Below are 24735 nucleotides of genomic sequence, written 5' to 3' on the forward strand. Positions count from 1 at the left end.
AGTTGACCCTTGGACAACATGGGTTTGAACTGCACAGGTCCACTTATACAACGATTTTTTTCAATAAATATCTGTACTGTTTTGCATTTGTAGTTGGGAGTCTGCAGAAGCAGAGGACCAACTATATGCATGCATCAATCTTCACCATTTTATATAGAGGACTTGAGCATCCATGGATTTTGGTATCCACAGGGGTCCTGGAACCAATCCCCCACAGATATCACGGGACAAATATGTTTTGTGAAGTCAAAAGTTGTATGTGATTTTTGACCGCAGGAGGGTTGGTGCCCCTAAACCCCTTTTTGTTCAAGGGTCAACTGTATACTACAAACTCTAAAACAATTGAAATGACAGTATAAAGAGTTATAGCTAATAAATCAATAAAGGAGAGAAAACAGAATCATAAGAAAATATACAATCTATAAGAAGGTAGAATTAGAGGGAAAGAGGAATACAAACAGAACAAAAAACAACTATCAATACTCACAGTAAATGTAAATATTCTCAATTAAGCACCATAATTAAAAGGTAAAAATTGTCAGGTTGGATAAAAAAAGCAAGACCCAACTATATACTGCTTATAAGAAACACTAGAGGCCCGGTCCACAAAATTCGTGCATGAGGGGTGGGGGTGGTGGGGTTCCCTCAGCCCAGCCTGCACCCTCTCCAATTGGGGACCCCTTGGGGGATGTCCAACTGCCGGTTTAGGCCCAATCCCTGTGGGCCTAAACCGGATTGGGCCTAAACTGGCAGTTGGACATCCCTCTCACAATCTGGGACCACTGGCTCCTAACTGCTCACCTGCCTGTCTGCTTGATCGCTCCTAACTGCCTCTGCCTGCTGGCCTGATCACCCCTAACTGCTCTCTCCTGCTGGCCTGGTTACCTCCAACTGCCCTTCCCTGCTGGCCTGATCACCCCTAACTGCCCTCCCCTGCTGGCCTGGTTACCCCCAACTGCCCTCCCCTGCAGACCTGATCTTGCCCCCAACTGCCCTCCTCTGCTGGCCAATTTGGTTCTGATTGGTCAGTTTCTATGCCAGTCAGCGTCAAAAGCTCTGCCTCTTAGGCAGCCATTGGTTCTTCACAGCACCCACATTTAGTTCTGATTGGTCGGTTCCTATGCCAGTCAGCATCTCCGGGCCTATCTCCAGGCCTGATCAGAGAGGCAGAGCTGAACAGCAGTCCCCAGCAGGCAGGGAGATAAAGAAAGGCCCAGCTACTGGCGAAGCCCGGAAAGAAGGAGGGAGAGAAAGAGAGAGGCAAGTACTGAACAACAGCTGCCACTGAGGCTGTGGATCAGACCCTGCCTCTCTCTCTGGGTCTCAGCCCCCTGGGCAGTCAGTGCTGGGTCACCACAGCAACCCAGCGCACTGACTGAAGGACTTCCGGGTTGGTCAGCCTTCGGTCGTGATCGGTCGTTACAACCCTGGGCTTTTATATATTAGGATACTTTAATATGAAGGCACACATTCCATTTTATCAATCATAAAACACTGAAGTGGCTATATTAATCAAATGAAATGGATTTCAGGCCAAAAATCATTTCAGATCTAATGGAGGCAAAGAACTATTAGAAAACAAAAGAGAAAATGGCTATAGGAAATCCTCATACATCAATAATTACCCTAAATGTAAATGGTCTGATTCACCAGTAAAGAGGCACAGAGTAGCAGAGTGGATCAAAAACAAAACCCAACCATATGCTGCCTATATCTAAGACACATCTAAGCAGCAAAGACAAAGGTAGACTCAAAGTAACAGGGGGAAAATGATTCTCTAAGTAAATAACATCCACAAAAAAGCAAGTGTAGCCTTAGCTGGTTTGGCTCAGTAAATAGAGTGTTGGCCTGTGGACTGAAGAGTCATGGGTTCGATTCCAGTCAAGGGCACATGCCTGGGCTGTGGGCTCCATCCCCCTAGGGCAGGGGTGGGCAAACTTTTTGACTCGAGGGCCACAATGGGTTCTTAAACTGGACCGGAGGGCCGGAACAAAAGCATGGATGGAGTGTTTGTGTGAACTAATATAAATTCAAAGTAAACATCATTACATAAAAGGGTACGGTCTTTTTTTTTTTTTAGTTTTATTCATTTCAAATGGGCCAGATCTGGCCCGCGGGCCGTAGTTTGCCCACGGCTGCCCTAGGGTGTGTGCAGGAGGCAGCCGATCAATGATGCTTTCTCTCATCATTGATATTTCTCTTTCTCCCTCTCCCTTCTTCTCTGAAATCAATAAAAATATATATTTTTTAAAAAGCAGGTGTAGCCATACTTATATCTGGCAAAATAGACTTCCAGATAACAAAGATAACAAGAGACAAAGATAGACACTTTATAACGATAAAGGAAACATTACATCAAGAAAACATAACACTTCTTAATAGATATGCACCCAACCAGGGAACACCAAAATGTATTAAACAGCTACTCACAGAACTAAAAGGAGAAACAGATCAAAACATAATCATAATTGGGGAACTTAATACTCCATTGACAGCTCTAGATAGGTCAACCACACAAAAAATCAATAAAGAAATATCAGCCTTATATGAAACATTAGACCAAATGGACATAATTGACATTTGCAGAACACCGCATCCCAGAACATCAGATTATACATTCTTCTCCAGCGCACATGGAACATTCTCACGGATAGACCATATGTTGGGTCACAGAACTAGCATCAACAAAATTAAAAAAAAAATTGAAATTATACCTAGCATATTTTCTGACCACAATGCTTTGAAATTAGCAATCAACTGCAAAAAGGAAGTAAAAAAAATCCACAAATATGTGGAGATTAAATAACATATTACTAAAAAATGACTGGGTCAAAGAAGAAATAAAAGATGAGATAAAAAGATTATATAGAGACAAATGAAAATGATAACATAACATATCAAAATCTCCGGAATGCAGCAAAAGCAGTAATAAGAGGGAAGCTCATATCATTAGAGGACTATCTCAAGAAACAAAAGAAATCCCAAGGAAACAACCTAACATCATATCTTAAAGTACTAGAAAAAGAAGAACAAAAGCAACCCAAAGTCAGCAGAAGAAAGAAACTAATGAAATTAGAGCAGAATTAAATGAGAACAAAAAAACTATACAAAAATCAGTAAAACAAAGAGCTGGTTCTTTGAAAAGATTAATAAAATTGACAAACCCCTGGCTAGACTCACTAAGGAAAAAAAAAAGACCCATTTAAACAAAATCAAAAATGAGAAAGGAGAAATCACCACAGACATCACAGATATACAAAGGATCATATTAGAATATTATGAAAGATTTTATGCTACCAAATTCAATAGAAGAAATGGATAAGTTCCTAGAAATATATAACCTTCCTAGACTAAATCATGAAGAATTGGAAAACCTAAAAAGACCGATCAGCAGTGAGGAAATTGAAACAATCATCAAAAAACTCCGCCTCCCCTCCCCCCCCCTACCCCCAAGAAAAAGTCCAGGACCAGATGGTTTCACCAGTGAATTCTACCAAACGTTCAGAGAAGACTTAAAACCTATCCTTTTCAAACTCTTCCAAAAAATTGAAGAAGAGGCAATACTTCCTGTCACATTCTATGAGGCCAATAGAACCCTGATACCAAAACCTGGCAAAGATAACACAAAAAAAGAAAACTACAGACCAATATCCCTGATGAATAGAGGCAAAAATCCTAAACAAAATACTAGCAAATCAAATACAACAGTACATCCAAAAAATAATAAATCACGATCAAGTGGGATTCATTCCAGGGCACAAGGATGGTTCAACACATGCAAATAAATCAATGTAATACACCACATTAACAAAGGAAAGGATAAAAAGCATATAATTTTATAAATAGGTGCAGAAAAAGCATTTGATAAGATACATTCATTTATTATTAAAACACTCAATAAAATAGGAATAGAAGAAAAGTACCTCAACATTATAAAGGCCATATATGATAAACCCTCAGCTAAAATTCAATGGCAAAAAACTGAAAGCTTTTCCCCTAAGATCAGGAATAAGACAAGGATGTCCACTCTCAGCACTCTTATTCAACACAGTGCTGGAAGTCCTAGCCAGAGCAATAAGGCAAGAGAAAGAAATAAAAGGCATCCAAATAGGGAAGGAAGCAAAACTGCCACTTTTTGCAGATGACCTGATCCTATATATAGAAAACCCTAAAAACTCTACCAAAAAAACTATTAGAAAAAATATACAAGTTGCAGGATACAAAATCAATCTGCAAAAACCCATTGCCTTCCAGTATACTAACAAAACTTCAAAAAAGAAATGGGGGAAAAAACAACTTCGTTTGCAGTATCAAACAAAAGAATAAAATACCTAGGAATAAACTTAACAGAGAATGTGAAAAACCTATATACTAAAAATTACAAAGCATTATTAAAAGAGTTTGAAAAAAGACACAACAAATGGAAAAATATCCCGTATTCATGAATTGGAAGAATCAACATAGTTAAAATGGCCTTATACCCAAAGCAATATACAGATTTAATGCAATCCCCATCAAAATCCGTGTCATTTTTTAAAGAAATAGAACAAGAAATCATCAGATTTGTATGGAAACCAAAAGACCCTGAATAACTAAAGCAATCCTGAGTTAAAAGAACGAAGTATCACACTACCTGACTTCAAATTATACTACAGAGCTAATGATAATCAAAACAGCATGGTATTGGCAGAGAAACAGCCACATAGATCAATGGAACAGAACAGAGTGCCCAGCTATAAAACCACACTATAGAGGAACTGATAGTTTTTTACAAAGAAGCCAGAAATGCACATTGAAGTAAAGATAGTCTCTTTAATAAATGGTGCTGGGAAAACTGGAAAGCTATATGCAAATGAATAAAACTGGATTACAGTTTATCCCCATGTACAAAAATTAATTCAAAATGTATCAAAGACCTAAACATAAGACCCAAAATAATAAGTTATATAGAAGAAAATATAGGTACCAAACTATGGACCTGGGTCATAGAGAACATTTTATGAACTTGATCCCAAAGGCAAGGGAAGTAAAGGCAAAAATAAATGAATAGGATTATGTCAAACTAAAAAGCTCCTTTCTGCACAGCAAAAGAAACAGACAACAAAACAAACAGACAGCTAACTAGATGGAAAATGATATTTGCAAACAGTAGCTCTGACAAAGGTTTATAATATATAAAAAACTTATAAAACTCAACACCAAACAAACAATCCAATCAAAAAGTAGGCAGAGGACCTAAAAATACACCTCTCCCAAGAAGACATATGAACAGCCAATCCTATATAATAAAAGGGTCCTGGACTGCGAGAGGGCGCAGGCCAGGCTGAGGGACTGCCCTGAGTGCATGAATTTTTGTGCACCGGGCCTCTAGTAAATATATGAAAAGATGTTCAACCTCACTGGCAACTAGGAAAATGCAAATCAAAACTACAATGAGATACCACCTTACACCTGTTAGAGTGGCCATTATCAACAAGACAAGCAATAACAAGCGTTGGAGAGGTTGTGGAAAAAAGGGAACCCTCATTCACTGCTGGTAGGAATGTAGACTGGTACAACCACTATGGAAAGCAGTCTGGCCCAACCAGTGTGGCTCAGTGATTGAGCGATGACCTATTAACCAATCATGGTTCGATTCCTGGTCAGGGTACATGCCCAGGTTGTGGGCTCAATCCCCATGCAGGAGGCAGTCAATCAATGATACTCTCTCATTATTGATGTTTCTATCTCTCTGTACTTCTTTCTTTGAAATCAATAAAAATGTATTAATAAAAAAAAAAAAAAAGAAAGAAAGCAGTCTGGCAAGTCCTCAAAATATTAAGAATAGAGCTACTATATGACCCAGCAATCCCACTCCTGGGTATATACCCAAAAAAACTCAAAATCATGTATTCGCAAAGATATATGTACCCCTATGTTCATTGCAGCATTATTCATGACATAGAAACAACCAAACTGTCCCACGACAGAGGACTAGATAAAGAAGATGTGGTACACATACCCAATGAAATACTACTTAGCCATAAGAAAGGATGAAATAGCACCATTTGCAACAGCATGGATGGGCCTTGAGAACATTATGCTAAGTGAAATATGTCAAACAGAAAAAGCTAAGAACCATATGAATTCACTCATATGTGGGATATACAACTGAAACTTATGAACACAAACAGTAGTGTGCTGGTTGCCAGAGGGGAGGGGGTGGGGAAAGAACAGGTTAATATAAGGTAACAGGAGAAGATTTGACTTTTGGGTGGTGGGCACATGGTGCAATATACAGATCTTGCAGCATAGAAACCCACACATGAAACTTATATGCTCATGTTGAACAATGTCACCTAATCAATTTAATAAATAACATTTAAAAATACAATAAATATACAACATGTCAAATTTATTTCAATAAATTTAACAACTTAAGACAAAATGGACAAATTCCTAGAAAAACACAAACTGTCAAAACTCATTTGGGGAAAAATAAATAACATAAACAGTTCTATATTTTAAAATTTAATTTGTAGTTTAAAATCTTACTACACAGCCCTTGCTAGTGTGATTTAATGGTTAGAGCATTGGACAATCCATCAAAGGGTCCTAGGTTCACTTGGTTGGAGCAACCAATAGAAGTGTCCCTCTCACATTGATGTTTCTCTCTCTCTCTCTTTCTTCTCCTCTCTTCTTCCCTTCTATTCTCCCTAAAAATCAATGGAAAAAATATCCTTCGAGCGCTGTTTTTGCCTGGTTTTCTCTAAAGCTGAGATGGCACCCCCTCTCTGAACAGTGTAGGGTTGCTATTAATCACCTGGCACCTTATAAGCTGCACATCAGTGATGCTTATTTATCTACTAGAGGCCCAGTGCATGAATTCATGCACATTGAAAGGAAATTAATTAGCAGAAATATTTTAATATCGGTATTCACCCTTTATAATAGAAGTGTCAACCAAATTCACAATCGACAATGACAGATCGAAACACATGCATGCGATTGGCACCAGCAAGAGCTTTATATATACTGTGCATACGAAAGTCAACTTAGCCTTTTATAGATATAGCCATAAAGTTTATTTATAGATATAGAATAAACTTGCTTAATTAGACCTGCTTTCTGATTTAGCTAAACTTTTCCCAGCCCAGTGAAGCACCCCAACTTCTCTTTCAGGTAATTGTCAGCAACACAGCAGTAAATATTAACATGAAGCAGATTATTACTGTAGATCACGCAGGGAAAACAAAGGGTAAAATATTTAACTACAGCAGTGTTTGACTATATTCTGTGCAGTGAGAAAACACGTAGTCATTTTCAAGGTCCAACATTTTTTACTTCTTTTCTGTCGGGTCAAGTTTCTAAGCTTTCTAAATCTCTGTTTTCTGGCTAATGAAAAGAAACTAGGATTCCACTGAGTCTACCTACTCCAGGACTTCTGTGTGGATCAAATGAGATGAGGCACGAGAAAATGCTTCACAGACATTTGGTTACAGTGTAAAGTGTTTCCATCTGGCTATAAAGCAAGTCATATTCCTGGGCTGAAGAAACTGCAAGGAGGCTAGTCGCTAAGGAGAGGAAGTCGGGCGTTGCTACGTGATGTCATTATCCTGACGGTCGGGGTATATATATTGATGGCCTGTTATTATATTGAAGGCCCAGAAGAACCTCATTTTGCCACACTCTTTGAAAATCAAACTGAGGTGAAGAGGGAACATGGAAAGCAATTCATAAGATATCTAAGAAAATGTGAGAGTAAAATCGGCGTTCTGGTGATTAAGAGGCCTGAGATAGATAACAAGCTCTCAAGTCTGCTCTGGAATTAAAAATTGAAATAAAAAACATTATGAAAGAAAAAAAAACTTTATCAGACGACAGCCCTGATAAACAGATGTAAACATTCTTAACAAAATTTCAGCAAATTGAACTAGCCAAGCTCCTGCTAGACGTGAAGACCATAGCTTCTGCCAACAATGACACTAATGTCTTATGCTTCTTGGTAAAGTACCTGGATGAACAGAAGAGTAACACAAACTACTAATTCCAAAGGAATGCCCACATGCTAAAAAGAATCACTACCTTTAAGCAATAGGATCCAAATGGCTTACACTCTTTTTGTCTTTGGGAAAATAAGCTCCTCAAAGCCAAATTTCTTCATAAATTATCACTTGTGTTTAATAGCAGTGGATTATGAAAATCAGGAGCCATGGGTAAAAGAGGCATCACAGATTTAGAAGCCAAATAATATTCTATTTAAGACTCTAAGTAAAGCCATGAAAAATCGTCCTGCTTATGATATGCTATTTTGAGAACCTCATGCAAGTCTCCTACCAAAAATGGACACTATTTTTATTTTAGCTATTTTTATTTTTTATAGCTATAGAAAACAGATGGTTCAAACTCTTCTTTTACTTTTTAAAAGTAATTTAAACTCGTTAATTTAAGCTAATTTTTCAAGTTAAATTCCAGAAGATAACAAGGATAAGCAGTATAGAAAGAAGTGCCAGCAGGAACTAGTTTAACCACTATTCTATGCACACAGACCACCTAGGGCCATTAGAGTCCAATCCTTTAGAGATTTTAAAACAATAGGTTGAAATTCAACTGAACAGTGTTAAATATGAAAGTGAAGATAAATTCTAGAGTATCACACAGCTACTGGAATTTCTAGGGCAGTACAGACTTAGGCAAGCATTAACAAAATGGAAAAAATAACTGCGTGCCAGGGACACAGTGAGTATTTAATAAATACCTTCTGCTTTGATCAAGGGACACATTTCCATTTTATGGTCTCTCTGGACTCCAGTTTGGCAACTTTAATGGGGCCTGAGGATTTCTTTAATTGTTCTGTTCAGAATTTTAGACCTGAAATGGACCTTGGAGATCATCTAGTTCTAACTTCCTTATGCTGTAGGTTTAGAAATAGAAGATCAAAGGCCTTGTGTGTTTTGTCCAGAGTTTATCTGAGTAATTGTAGGTGGGGCCTAGAACCAACTTCTGATTCAATCTACTGTCCTCTAGACTGGCAGACCAGGAATTCCAGATCCACATATGTAGATCTAAACTAAGAAATATTAGAGCTGGAAGAGCAAAGAGATGGTAGAGTGGAGAGCCCTCCTGCTAATCTCGATGGAATCTTGGCAATCTTCCAACGCTGCCCATTTTACAGGTGAAGAAACCAGGCCGTGCGTCGGTGTGTGAGCCAGGCAGCCTGCGTACTGGGTTTCTAGGCTTTGTCCTGAGTATGGATGTTGCGCTCTTGGTGAGAGCTAGCACTCCTGAGCTTCGTATTATTAGATTATGATGCTGGAGAGGTGGACGGGCACTCAGATCAGTCCCAGTGCCAGCGAGTTCCACAGTCACTGGGAAGAGGTCGTGTCACTGGGAGGCTCGCCAGAGACACACAGACACAGGCTGCTGCCAGATATGTGTTTGTGAACATGCCTAAGACTGATTTTCAAACTTTCATAAGCCCTGGCAGTTACTTGGAGAGCTCTTGAGAGCTGTGAGAAGGGCCAAGTGGAATCCAAGTGGACCAGAGAGAATGAAGCTCACTCCTAAAGAAGAAAAGCAGGTTGCCTTTCCAAGGCTTGTGGCCAGTAAGGAGGAGAAAAAGGCCTTATCAGCATACCACTCTGAGAACCTCTGAGGCTTTCCAGTTCAGGCTGACGGGTCTTTGCTTTTAGTAAATCAGCTGGGAACTCCTACCCAGCTCTCCCCCAGAATAGAATTTTGACATTACAATATTCTCCATTATTCACAAGCAAGAGCAAGAAGACAACATAATGAAAACAATAAAGTACTCAGTGGGCTACTAAGGTCAATGGAGTGGGAAATATAAATTTACAATGATCACTTAGGATCAGTGTTTAGTATTTAAACTTGCTGCCAACCACTATAAAATGGTCACTATAATAATATATCTTGGCTAGCAGGATATAAACTAGAATAAAACAGTTTTCTATGCATTAGCTCTTCAGGCATTCCTTCCTTCATTTATTCATATTTATTTAACACTAACCACCCATATTTATTTAAGTTTGACACTAAAATTATCAAGACAAATAAGACACAGTCCCTGCTTTCAATGACCCAGGGGTAACTGCGGATGCGGAGAGAAAGACATGTGGTGTCTGGTATCAGTTGGGTATATATAAAGAATGATGGTTAGCAGAAAAGAAGCCAAGGGATATTTCCAAGAGCAGAAGACTCTCCCTATGGGCCCTAAAAAATAAGCGGAACTGTGCAGTTGGACCACAAGGGACAAAGAGAATGAGAACACTCCAGGAAAAGGGCATGAGCAGCAGGATGAGTTTGGATACCTATCAGCTGTTGAGTGTGGCTAGGAAGCAGGAAGTTGGGGGTTAGCGGTGGGAAGTACAAAGAGAAGCAGTAAAAAGAAAAATGGCTGAACACAGGCTGGGGCCTCATAGGCCATGAGAGAGAGACCAGACTTTAGTCTGAGGGAAATTGGGATCCACACAAAAGGGTATTAAGCAGGCAATGATATAATAATGGGATCTATGTTTTAGCAGGGTCACCTTGATCACAGTGTAAAGACTAAAGGAGATGCAACTTGAAGTAAAAGGAAGAAAATTATGAGGGCCAGAACCAAGAAGGGGAGGGTTGATAGAAAATGGGAATAAATTCGTAAGATATTTGGGTGATAGAACTGACAGGACTGGTTTATGCGGGGTAAGGGAGTCAAGAGGACTCCCAGGTTCTTTGTGAATCATGTGAATGGCTGGAAGGTGATGCCATTAACCAGGATGATGCTGAAGTTCGGGAGAGGGGCTGGTTCTGGGAAATAACATTGACAGAATACCCTAGACTGTGGGAAATATGGCTTGGGAACTTAAGAGAGGTCTGGCTTGAGAAAAATGCTTGGAAGTTGTTAAGTAGCAGTAAATAGCTATGGGAGTGGATGAGATTACTTCAACACTATGTACTGAAAGGACACGGTGGAGTGGAGGGGTCGCATGCCACTGGGCAGCCATTTGGCATGGCAAAGACACCTGCGTTGTTCATGAGTCTAGTGAACACCACAGAAGGTTACTAGGCTTGAGCCATTTTATAAAAAACTTGTCTAGGAGAGCAGCCTACTCTTAGACCAAGAAGCAAGAGGATAAAGGTGATTTGAGTGTGTGTGTAGGGGCGGGGCGGGGGGTGGGGGGTCGGAATGCAGAGATCGGCTTTGATCTCCAGTGCCAAGGGTTCTCCAAAGAATGACCAAGTGTGGCCTATGGGAGAGGCCACATGTAAATGGCTGCCTCATAGAAAGAGCCAGCAGCCAGTCAGACAGAGGTGGACAGAAACGTGGCTGTAACCAACACACAGAAGTGGGATAATGCAACAGCTGTCACCCAGAGACTTCTGCCTCTGTTCTTCCTACCCACCCAACACTGGTGCACTACTTGCTGAGTATAGGAAGGGGGAAGCATGTGAGAGCCAAACAACACCCCCATAGCAAGGTGCCAGGATCTAGACTAAGGTTTTCTTTCCTTTTTGGGAGTAAGAGTGGACAGAGTAAAGAGCTTTGATTCTAATACGAATTAAGTTTCTTTTTATTTTTTAATTCTTTTTATTTTTTTATTATAGTTGGCATACAATACTATATTAGTTTCAAGTACAACACAGTAAATCAACATTTATATACCTTACAAAGTGATCACCATGATAAGTCTAGTAACTATCTGTCTAAGTAAAAAGTTATGACAATATTATTAGAGAATCAAGTTTCAGTATGAGAAATACTGATTTAAAAAAAACAGTTTAAATAACCAAATTTTACTGGGAAGTCATGGAAATAGGCTGTCATGCTGAGAAGGAAGCCTGCTACCAGTGTAAAAAGGAGATTCAACAGAATACAATGGTAGCAATAATTAGAAGAAATAAAGCCAAATCATAACATGTTTATTCTCCCCAATGAGTTAGACATTTCAGTGAATAATTATGGAGAAGGTGCAGAAGAATGCAGCATAAAGCCACCAGCTGAGGGTCAACTGTGAGGGGAGGCCATGTCCTGGAAGGAGCTGGCAAGAGCTAGGTGAGCCACCCAGGGACTCGCCCCTTCTCTGTGGGGCTTGTTGGGGCCATCACATATCTGTGGGGACATATCAAACCCACAGATCACAAATATAATAACCATTATGGCTATTATATTAGAGCACTGCGAGCTCTGAGGAAAGGGCACTGTTTTCCCCCTCTCCTGATATCCCAGCTTCACACAAAGTGAGCTTCTCCATGGGAGGAAGGAGAGGATCTACAGACAGGAGAACAGACCAGGCTCTCACATTTCTATTCCCAACTGCAAATGACACAGGTTAGCTTGAGTTGGCAGAAGAGGAAGCAAACATGACAAAGTTATTAAGTAGCAGAATCAAGTCTTAAAAACCAAAATGAGACTGTTTAAGTAAACAAAAGTAACTGAAAAGTTATAGCACTAAAGTGAGATATGTGAAAAAGCCCCTCTGTATGACAAAAACAAAGGGTTTCCAAAGTGCAAAGCTGGTAGCCATTGTGAGAAAAATAAAACTGTTGCATTATTTATAACCCTGAAAACTAAAGACAGCAATAAGCTGGTTATATGGACATTTTCTTATTTAATCCTTACAACAACTCTGAAGTAGTAGGTACCATTATTTTCTTCATTTAAAGAGAAGAAAACTGAGGCTTGGGTGGCCAAACAACTTGCCCAAGATAATATAATCCTATCCTATCCTATATAATAAAAGGCTAATATGCAAATAGACCAACCAGCAGAACCAAACAACTGGTTGTTATGACATGTGCTGACCACAGGGGGCGCACGTGGAACATGGTGGGCATCGGCAGCAGGCGGCAGAGCGCGGAACATGGCGGGCATCGGCTGCAGCGGGATGGTGGAGCAGGTGAGTGAGGGCACCACACCAAGGCGGGGCACCGGTCACTGTCATTGGGGCGTGCCTCTGGTGGTTACTGAAAATTCTTTGCTCCTGCGCGCCGCAGTCCTGCCCAGCGCTCACACCCACTGCCAGCGCCAGAGCCACTGCTTGCACCCACTGCTGGCGCCCAACGCCGGTCCCAATCACTCAATGCTATCAGCAGGTACAAGCAGCGTTACGGGCCCTGATTGCCCCCAAGGGCTTCTCCACCTCCCCCTGCTACTGAGGGGCAATTGGGGCAGCAACCATCGCTCACTCGCAGCCACTGACTGGCACCGGCCCCATCGCTCCATGCCGTCAGCGGGTGCAAGTGGGGCCAGCACTGTCAGCGCATGGGGAAGGCGGGAGCAGAGCTGCTGGCAGATGGGGGGCTGGGGGCTGCAGCGGGAGGGGCCGTACAGGGGCACAGAGGATGGGCCATGACCCGCCCCTGTGCCCACCACAGCTTCGAGGCCCACAGTTCCTTTCAAGGTGCACGAATTCATGCACTGGGCCCCTAGTATTTATATAAATAGAGCCAAGATCCAAATACTCTTAATTGATTATGCTTTACTTTTAACAGTTTTGTAAATTGAGTTGACAGAAAAGTTAAAACACAAAATGAGCCTAACCGGTTTTACTTAGTGGTTAGAGTGTCGGCTTGTGGATCAAAGGCTTGCAGGTTTAATTATGGTCAAAGGGCACGTACCTAGGTTGCAGGTTCAATTCCCGGCCCCAGTGGGGGCGAGTGAGGGAGGCAACCAATCAATGTGTCCCTCTCACATCGATGTTTTATTCTCTCTCCCTCCCTTTCATTGTCTCTAAAAAAATAAATGGAAAAAATATCCTTGAGTGAGGATTTAAGAAAATAATTTTTAAAAAACTTGTTTAAAAAATACACAAAATGAGTGAAATAAGCCAGGCAGTGAAAGAAAAATACCACATGATCTCACTCATTTATGGATAATAAAGAACATTATAACCTGATAAACAAAAAGATAGATACAGAGGCAGAGAGGCATCGAACAGACTGTCAAATTACAGCGGGAAGGCTGGGGAGTGTTGGGGAGGTGGTAAGAAATCAACTGAAGGACTTGTATGCATGCATATAAGCATAACCAATGGACACAAGACACAGGGGGTGGGGTGGGGTGAGGGCATGTGCGGATGGGGGGCGGGGGGTAGGGGAGGCCGGGGGATGGTCAATGGGGAAAAAAGGAGACATATGTAATACTATTTGTAATATTTTAAACAATACAATTAAAATAAATAAATAAATACACAAAATGATTCATCTAATTTACTTTAATGTCAAAATATTACATCCTTCATTTCACTAGATAAATACTACATATATTTGTTAAAAATCAATCATTATTTAAAATAAAACCAGATGTTTTGTAAAGGCCATTAAAAATGGTGTCAGTGATTAACTAGGGAACTTATATGCATATATGCACAGCCCATAGACACAGTCAATAGAGTAGTGAAGGCCTGGGAGGGGCGGGGATGGAGTGGAGGGGGGTCAATGGGGGAAAAACAAAGGGACATCTGTAATACTTTCAACAAAGAAAAATTAAAAATAAATAAATAAAATAAAAATGGGGTCAGTGAGAAGGCTTAAGTCCTATCATCTATTACCCCAAGTTAGGATAATTCTGCACAAATTACATAAAACTTGTACTTGAATACCTCAAATACATATTATGAGTAAAAAACAGAGTTAATTATAAACAACTTTGATCACCTTTAACAAATTGGGGGCATGGAGGGGGACCAATTAGGTTATATTAAGAGATTTTTAAAAAAACAAATCAGGATAACTAGGTTAAATAAGTAATTAACATGTTTTAACAATAAAGTATGCTTGGAACAGAAAAGGTTTTTTTTTAATGATATGTATAAACTACCTATATTCAAATGGGGTTGAGAAAGTAAACAAGACAAATGAGCAAATACATAATATATGAGATAGTAACAATACTAGGAAGATAAATTAAAGAATGGAAGCAGGGATATGCATTATCAGAGAGGTTAAAATTTCAGATACAGTTATCAAGGACGGCCTCCCTGAGAAAGTGAGTTTTGAGTAAAGATGTGAAGGAAATGAAGCAATTAGTCATGAAAGAGCTTTTTAAAGAGAGAGAATAAGAGGAGAAAATGTTAATCTGACATTCAAGAGTCCCAATAAAGTCAAGTCACTATGAAGTATCATAGAATCATGCAGTGAGCAATATGTGATCCAAGAGCTCTCCCTTGCTTTGCTATCTCGGTATTCCAGCATGCTCTTGGAGAATATTTCCTGAGACCAGCATTATGATACATACATGCATTTAAGAAGCACTGCTGGGCATTTAATAGTAATATAGCAATAGGTATTACATACCACCTTATATTCTCTTATTTCATCAAAGATTATTTTTGGAGTGCTTTTCACCTTCCAATAAAAACTCAAATCTTGCCCTGGTCAGTGTGGCTCAGTTGGTTGAGTGTTGTCCCATGCACCAAAAAGTCGCTGGTTCGATTCCAGGTCAGAAATGCTGGATTCCCAGTAGGGGTGTGCAGGAGGCAGCTGGTCAATGTTTCTCCCTCTCCCTTTCTCTCTCTCAAAAAATGAATAAAAACTTATTTAAATTTTTTTAAACTAACATATTTTTCTGTCTGAAAGGTTAACCAAGTGATGTCCTTCTATACAGTTATCTGCCTCCAGAGTATAACCACTACATATGCAGTGAGAGCTCTTTCCTAAGTCTTGGTTTGTAGTTTCATGAAGCAATGAGAATTAATTTTATGAGGAATTTACTTTGTTGTACTGCAAAGCCATTTAAAGCTACTTCTGAGTAAATCTAATAGGTTGGCAACACTCATTTACCTCTGTTTCTATCTATAAACTATTAGATTGAGAATGCAGTTTTAAACATACAAGGATAGAGTAAATAGGAGAGATGTCTATTTCAACAGACTGAAACCTAAGCAAGCATTTAAAAAAGTCTGGAAGATAAGTTAATATACATTGGAGAACCCAATACTTCTCAACCATATGCTTCTCAAAGTATACAGTGCAGGCAAGATGAGTCTATAAAACACAGACCCTAATCGCCACCCTAATCTTGCACAAATAAATAACTAAGCAAGGGCTACCATTCTCTAACATAACCAACACTGGGGAGGGGGGGGTTTAGGGAGGGTGGGGTGGGAGGGGCTGGAGGGAGAGGAGGAACAACCTGGGGGAAACATAAATTATGGAGGGAAATAAAGAAACATTAAAGATCTTAAAAGATTACATAGATAAAATAACAGTAAGGAGGGAAGGGAAGAACAATAACATTCAGAAAAAAATGAAATAAAAATTCCAAAAAGAGCTCTTGGAAAGTGAAAAATTTATATGAAAGCATAAGTGAAAATTCACTAGAATAAATGGAAAGTTGAAAAAATACTGAAGACGGGGAAAATAGGAAAGAATGTTTAGAAGGGCTAACATCTGAATGATAGAAGTTTCAGAAACAGAACAGAGAATATAGAGAAGAAAGTCTCATAAAATAATTCAAGAAAATTTCCTAGAACTACAGATCATGCTTTTTTAAACCTAAAGAGCCTGTTAAGTGCAACCTGTTCTGTTATAAAGCTTGCTTAGAAAACATACATTTGTTCCAACACAATTTATATGGTAGAAAACAATTTGACCATAATGCTCACTTCACAGTTTACCTGTGCTCATGTCCTCAAGAAATATTAGGTGAATGCAGGAAACTACAGCCATTGAAACCAAGCCACCTAGAAACACACACACACACACACCCCCCTCAACCATATACCAGCTACTTCACTCCAGCACTACTGTTACACTATAAGATTGTATTTTGCTATTCTTTTAGCAAATGTTAATTTTTCTATATAAAAAAGCACTCATTCTACTTTCCAAACATGTCTAATTGCCCTGGTACAGAAACACCAAGCAGTTCATCCAAAAGAAAAGTTTTCAACTATTGAGGAGAAGCAGGAAATAAGTTGTTTTGAAAAAAACAGGAGACTATGTGATATCTCCAGAACAAGAGGCATAAAAAGTCCACATTGGGAACCGTCAAAGATGACAGACGATAGTGAAAATAAAAGAAACATCTATGGCTAGAGGAACCTCAAGTGCTGTGAAGTCAATAAGAATGACTCAAAAGAAACAGAAGAAATGGAAAGATTGCTGAGTGCATGGACGAAAGAGCAAATCATTTTAAAAATATCAGGGACCTTTCTCACAACCAAACAAATAGCACTATCTACACATGACGACCTTGAACAGAAACCACCAAGTCCGGCAGAAGCTGCCTCCTTCAGTGCCGGTGATGGCTGGCTTATACCTTCCCCCGTCTCTATGATTTCCCAAGCATTCAACTGTCGGGCGCAGATCAGAAAACTGCAACCTCCAGCAATGATACAGAAGTTAATTGAAGAAGGAGGCTATATATTGGATCAAAGTTTCTATTTTGATGAAAACAGGTATCTATTATAAATGCATGTATTTGACCTAAGTCTAAAATCTAAGCCTACTGACTGTTTTATATTATTGGATGGACTTAGAAAACTAGGTTCTAGGGATTTCAAGGCCTACTTATATCACAATAGAGAAAGTTCGAGGATCTACTTTCATTTTTAAATGGGTGAGTGATTATTTGATTATTTCTGAATCACTATTTTGTATAAGATTTGGCCCTAAGATTCTGATATCAGCAAAAATCATCTGTATTCTCTTAATAGCATTATTCTGTAATGGCCTAAGAGAGGTAAGCAAAATGATGCTGACTTATCCTTTTTAATTAAAAGTTTCACTTTCAAACTACTCTTAAAAGCTTCTATGGTGGTATTTTAGTCAGTATTGTTATTTATTATATTAGAAAGAAATTTTTTTCAACTATGAAAATCATCTTTACAACTTGCTCTTCTTTCTTCTAACATACAAATTATCCCAAGAACCAATCCGTAAGTGACTTCATTGTTTCAGTAAAAGAGTAACTCCAGTTTTGCTTTAATTTCTTATGATATGATGAATTATTCAGTGATTTCTAATTTTTTTGTTTTATGTCTGTAAAGAGAACCCCCCCTTTTTTTCTTCACCTACTTATTTGATGTCCCAAACTATGTTATGGTCCTGGGAGCTTCCTTCATATAGGCTGTCTCTGCTATTTTATTTATTTATTTGTTTGTTTGTTTATTTAAACAAATTTTATTTATTTATTTTTGTTAACCCTCACTTGAGGCTATTTTTCCATTGATTTTTAGAAAGAGTGGAAGGGAGGGGGAGAGACAGAGAGAGAGAGAGAAACATCGATATCACATCAAGTGGTTGCCTCCCACATGCATCCCAACCAGGGCAGGGGATTGAACCTGTAACCTAGGTATGCCCTTGAACGGAATCAAATCTGGGACTCTTCAGTCTGCAGGCCAACTCTCTACCCACTGAGCCAAACTAGCCAGGGCCCTCTGCCATTTTAGTCTCTTCTCAAAGAAAAGTCCCTGTCACCGTCTATGTCTTCTCTCTCTGTGATTCCTGTGAGCAGGAAATCAATGACCTCATGCCCAGCACAAGGAAGGGAAGATATTCTAATTTCCCACTATAGCTCCCTTCCACAAATATTTACAGCACCAACATTTTGTGCCAGGAATTGTGCAAGCCACCAGGCTTCTGTGAAGAGTAAAGCAGCCTTTCCTCCAAGAAGCTGGAAGAAATTTTAAACCGTGGTTTTCCTTAGCAGCAGGAATGATAACTCACCTAGTTTTATCACAGAGAACTAGAAAGAGATACATTTTCAGATACAAATTCAGATAATTTTCTTGTTACAAATTAAAGTTCAAAGAGAAAAATAAAGGCGAAACAAAATCTCTAACCAAATTTAACTAGGAGAACAGAATATTTATTGAACATTTACTGAACTGTGTACTAGGCAAGGTATAAAAACTGTACATATTATTTCGTTTAATAGTTAACTCACCCATATGATCATCACATGTATAGATAAGTTAAGTGAGCCTGAAGCAAAATGAATTTGTCCACTGTCACACTGCTAATTAAAGACAAACCTGAAATTTGAACTCATATTTGTCTAATTAAAAAAAAATTATTTTCACTACACTTAAATTATTTCTTTAGTGCCTACCTGTGCGTCCATAGTCCAGGAGTGGTGGTAGATTTACAAGCAATAATAGAGCAAAGTAATAAGAGAAAATCTTAGGTATGGCAGGTGCCAAGAGAGCAAAGAAGGCGGTAACCAAGTAAAGGTGGGGGAAGGGAGAGGGTAAGAAGGAGTATTATAGATGTTGAGTGATCAGGAAAGGTTTCACAAAGGAATTTTCTCCTAAATTTAACCTTTAAGAATAATCTTAAGATCATTAGTTACACCAGAGAAAAAAGAGAACATTTCAAAGAACATGAAGAGCATGTCCAAGACAAAGCATATTTGTGGAAAGTCCCCCAAAAGTAGGGACATTGGAGATACTTACAGAATGGTGGGGGATAAAGGCAGGAGTATTCAGAGACATTCCAAGTCCCCAAACATCTTGAAAACACTGCTAAAGAATCTGAAATTTTCCCCACAACACGAGCCCCAGGCAAGCAGAATGGATGCTGGCTGAACAGCCCGTTGGACCTAACTAGTACAACCCAGCTAATTATCAACCCTGCCTCTAGGATATGGTAGCAGCCATTGAAGGGTTTACTGCAGGGAGTGTCCTGGACTTTAGAACGGTAATCCAGATACAGTGTGGGGGCAGAATGGAAGGAGGAAAAAGCACAGACCAGGAAGAAATCCAATTAAAGGGTCTCTGCTGGGCGTGGGGGAGTGATTTTAAAGAAAGATACATAATCAAAATATAATCATAATTTCCAGTGATTCTATCACGATAACAAATAAGTACGTATTACATAGAAACCATTACATAATAAGAATAATCCAGACTGGTGACACCACATACATATACAGGAATGTTATTTCAGCAAAATAACAAGAACAATTACTATCATTTAACTAAGCACTTTCTTTTGTTCAAGTTATATAAAATCAAACATTTATTTTACATATTATTTTTAGAAAGTGCTGTGTAGTAGAAAATATGGCTCTGTAAACAATACATCACAATGAACTTATTTAATCTCTGTATGGAAAATAAGAACAGACTTTGTACAAGAAAAGTAAGCAGTAATGATGTATTTCTAGTAAACCTTCTGAGTCCTGCTCTGTAATCATCTTACTAGTATAACAAATCTTCAAGATATACTATGGCCCATACCACTTTCTAGTTAGATGGGTCATCTACTTCAATAAATCATTTATAGGCCTGCAAATGCAATAAGCATAAGTACACCCCAAATTTCCAAATGAAAACAAATCTTGTATAATATAAAGATATATAAATTTTTATATATTTACTAGAGGCCCGGTGGACAAAAATTTGTGCACTCGGGTGGGGGGGAGAGGGGGGTCCCTAAGCCCGGCCTGTGCCCTCTTGCAGTCTGGGACCCCTCGCGAGATAATGACCTGTTGGCTTAGGCTGCTCCCGGGTGGCAGAGGGCAGGCCCAATCCCTAGGTGCAGCCCCTGGTTGGGCTCAGAGCAGGGCCGATTGGGGAGTTGGGGCGCCGCCCCCTGTCATGCACAGAGCAGGGCGGATCAGGAGGTTGTGATGCCACCCCAGTCACGCTCAGGATAGGGCCAATTGGGGGGTTGGGGCCGCCTCCTGTCACACTCAAGGCAGGGTCGATGGGGAGGTTGCGGCGCCACGCCCTGTCACGCACAGAGCTGGGCCGATCAGGGGGTTGAGGAGCTCCCCCCTGTCACTCACAGAGTAGGGCCGATAGGGGAGTTGGGGCACCACCCCCTGTCACACACAGAGCAGGGCCAATCAGGGGGTTGGGGCACCGCTACTCTCACACTCCGGGCAGGGCTGATGGGGAGGTTATGGCTCTACCCTGTCACACACAGAGCAGGGCCCATGGGGGCGGGGGGGGGGGGGGGGGGGGTTGGGGCGCCGCACCCTGTCACACACAGAGCCATAGGGCAATCAGGGGGTTGGGGAGCTCCCCCCTATCAGGCACAGAGCAGGGCTGATCAGGGTGTTGGGGCGCCTTCCCCTGTCACGAACAGAGCAGGGCAGATAGGGAGGTTGTGGCCCCGCCCCCTGTCACACACAGAGCCGCAGGGTGATCAGGGGGTTTGGTCGCTGCTGCCTGTCACGCTGATCCCGGTGTTTGGAGGCATATTACCCTTTTACTATATAGGATAGAGGCCTGCTGCACGGGTGGGGGCCAGCTGGTTTGCCCTGAAGGGTGTCCTGGATCAGGGTGGGGGTCCCCACTGGGGTGCCTGGCCAGCCTGGGTGAGGGGCTGAGGGCCGTTTTCAGGCTGGCGGGTGACTGAAGCTCCCAACCTGTCCTTTTTTTCTCTTTTTTTTATTCTGGGCAGCTTTAGCTCTGAGGCTTGGCTCCAGCTCTGAGGTTTCAGCTGCTGAAAGCAGGTATCTGGTTTGTTTGGGTTCTATAATTGTAACACTGTTGCGGTCCTGCTCACTCCAGCTCTGAGATCCTGGCTGGCTGAAAGCAGGGATCTGCGTTTGTTCTATATTTGAAACAATGTTGCGGTCCTGCTGGCTGAAGCCCGGCTGGCTGAAAGCAAGTTTCTGGGGTTTTGTTTAGCTTCTATATTTGTAACAATGTTTCTTAAACTGCAAGCTCAGAGGCTGGCAAGGCAGGCGAGGAACATTGGCTTCCTCTGTCACTGAAGCAAGCAAGCCTCATGTTCGCTTCAAGCTGCCTGGCTGCCGGCTGCCATCTTGGTTGGCAGTTAATTTGCATATCGCCCTGATTAGCCAATGGGAAGGGTAGCGGTGGTATGGCTAATTACCATGTTTCTCTATTATTAGATGGGATATCTATAAAAGATATATATATATATTTATATCTATAAAAGTAGATTATTATAAGATATAAGATATTAGCAGTTATCCTATTTATCTGGGTGTTTAGAGTACTTGATATAGACTCTATTTCTACATCAAAAAAGAGGATATAAAGAATTTAGAGAGAGCCCAAAAGGGCAAAAAACAATTTTAAAAGTTATAAAACTGGAGTAGAAGAGAATAGCAAATAGGGGAAAAAACTAATACAAGTCCATTAATATGGTAAATATCTGGAAATATTTGAAAACTCTTTATCTGTGAAAAGCAAAGCTTATGTGTAACAAATATAATTTATAAAAGTTAATGTATAATTACAAATAAGATCTTAGATGCATGTAACTTATTAAGAGCTTCTGAAATTTAAAAAATATTTAAATCATGCCACTCTTTTCAATGAAAAGAGATTAACTTAATAAATTTAGTCCTTGCTCCACTAATTCTAAAACTAAAGTTGATTACAGAAGAAAATTTTGCATGTTTCTCCAGTGTTTGATCAAAGAAATCAACTTTACTTCACATAGTAACAAAAATAGATAATACCATCTGTGTATATAAGCATAAGCATAGAAAGAATAAATGGATATAAAAACTATATGTGATTTCCTAAAATTATGGAATTTCAGTTTAAAAGTCCATGGTCACAAATAAATCTTCAAGTAATTTTTTAGAGTTTCAAGGAAATAAACATTGATAACAATGTTATAGAATATAGGAAAATATAAAGTTTATTTATTTGAAGTAGTTAAAATAATCTACTATAGATATAAAATCCTAAAATATTGGCAAATTGAATTGAACAGTATATCAAAGAACAACAAAAATGAAGCCCATAGAAATTCTTCAAAGTATGGTAATGCCCAAACATCTATAAATCAAATGCATCTCATTTGACATAGTCAAACTTCTCACATACCTGTATTACCCTTGTCTATCCAGAATTATAGAAACAGTAGCTCTAGCTAAACTGCAGCTCAGTGACTGCTTGCATGCAACTCTAAATTAGTAGTTAAGGTCGTTAAATAGCTCATGTGTAAACAACACTATGCACTTGAACTCACAGATGTGTCAATAGGAATAAATTCAAATTAACTATTGAATTTCATTAGGAAGTTTATATAAAGAAAATAGTTCTCTCTTTCAAGATGGCCTTTCGCAAAGAAATGTCTAAATCCTTAAATGTGTGACAGTAGAGTATTTAAAAAAAAACATATTTACAAATTTATATTCATTTGCTCTTAAGATATAATAAAGATATCCTATCTAACAAAGAGGGAATGTGCTAATTGACCATCATGCTGTCGCAAAATGGCAGTGCCCATAGCCAATAAGGAGGGAATATGCTAATTACTGCCCTGCCCTCAAAGATGGTGGCACCCACAGCCAATAAGGAGAGAATATGCTAATTGACTGCCACGCCCTCAAAGATGGCGGTGCCCACAGCGCCCAGTCCCCTTAGCCCTGCCAGGGCGCCTGCCTCCAGAGTCCCCCAGTCTCCTCAGCCCCTCAGTCGCCCAGGGCCGGCCTAAGGCACAGGCAAGCCTCAGATGGCGGCTACCCAGCTGACGCCCCAGGCACAAACAAGCCTCGGATGGCAGCTGCCCAGCCACCCAGGGCCGGCCCGAGGAGCAGGTAACCAGGGCCGGCCGAGGCTTGCACTGCTAGCAGTGCCAGCAGCAGAGGTGTAATGGGGCATCACCTTCCCCTGATCATCGGGTCGCCTCCCGCCCCTGACAGCTCCCGGACTGTGTGAGGGGGCAGGCCGGGCTGAGGGACTCCCCCTCCAGTGCATGAATTTTCATGCACCGGGCCTCTAGTAATATAATATATCCTTAATTGCAATGCAACCCAGTCATAGTAATTGTCAAAGAACAATGCCAAAATAGTAAATCAAATAGAAGAAAGAAAAAAGAAAACAAAAATCAGTCATTTTTCATTGGTTTGCTGTACCCATAATTGAGTTACTTCACACATATATACATAGCTTATATTTTAATATATTTAAGGATATATTGACAAATTTAAAATGCTTAGCTGTGTATATAGAACAGTGATGGTGAACCTTTTGAGCTCTGCGTGTCAGCATTTTGAAAAACCCTAAGTTAACTCTGGTGCCGTGTCACCTATAGAAATTTTTTGATATTTGCAACCATAGTAAAACAAAGACTTATATTTTTTATATTTATTTTATATATTTAAATGCCATTTAATAAAGAAAAATCAACCAAAAAAATGAGTTCACGTGTCAGTGTCATAGGTTCGCCATCACTGATATAGAAGGTACTCAATACCTACTGAATTGAATTTTAGAGAAAATTAAGTATAACGACTATATTTTGTAATTTCATGGTTAGAAACAAAAGAAACTAGGGAGTTGTCACCAAAAAATAATAGAAACTAAGTGGCAGCTGTAACCGGTTTGGCTCAGTGGATAGAGCATCGGCCTGCGGACTTAGGGGTCCCAGGTTCGATTCCGGCCAAGGGCATGTACCTTGGTTGCGGGCACATCCCCAGTACAGGGTGTGCAGGAGGCAGCTGATCGATGTTTCTCTCTCATTGATGTTTCTAACTCTCTGTCCCTCTCCCTTCCTCTCTGTAAAAAATCAATAAAATATATTAAAAAAAAAAAAAAAGAAAGAAACTAAGTGGCATGGAAAATACTTATACATATCCTATGGTGACAATTAAACGTGAATGCATATATAATCTTACACATAGAGGAACAAGAAAAAAAAAGTCCAAGTGAGTAGAAGGAAGGAAATAATATAGATCAAAGTGGAAATGAACAAAATATAGTCTAAAAACAATACAAAAGATCAATGAAACCAAGAACTGGTTCTTTGAAAGAAAAACCAAATTGATAAACTGTTAATCAGGCTCATCAATAAAAAAAGAAAGAACCCAAATAAATA

General features: G+C 39.9%; 1 protein-coding gene across 7 annotated transcripts in view; it reads right to left on the reverse strand.

Moving 5' to 3' along the window:
• Positions 1-24735, reverse strand: part of TSC22D1 (TSC22 domain family member 1) — a 171250-nt gene that overhangs the window by 35331 nt on the left and 111184 nt on the right. Inside the window, exon 1 of one of the 7 annotated variants that reach the window (XM_070409034.1) lies at positions 19377-19480. The exons of the other annotated variants lie outside the window; for them this stretch is intronic. The gene's annotated coding sequence lies outside the window, so the exon portion shown is untranslated. Of the gene's footprint in view, positions 1-19376; positions 19481-24735 lie in introns of those variants that run through there. 7 annotated transcript variants of the gene reach the window in all.

Source organism: Myotis yumanensis, unplaced genomic scaffold (genome assembly GCF_028538775.1).
Source record: "Myotis yumanensis isolate MYYU_CA2020_CCGP unplaced genomic scaffold, mMyoYum1.0.hap1 SCAF_3, whole genome shotgun sequence".
NCBI classification, from domain to species: domain Eukaryota; kingdom Metazoa; phylum Chordata; class Mammalia; order Chiroptera; family Vespertilionidae; genus Myotis; species Myotis yumanensis.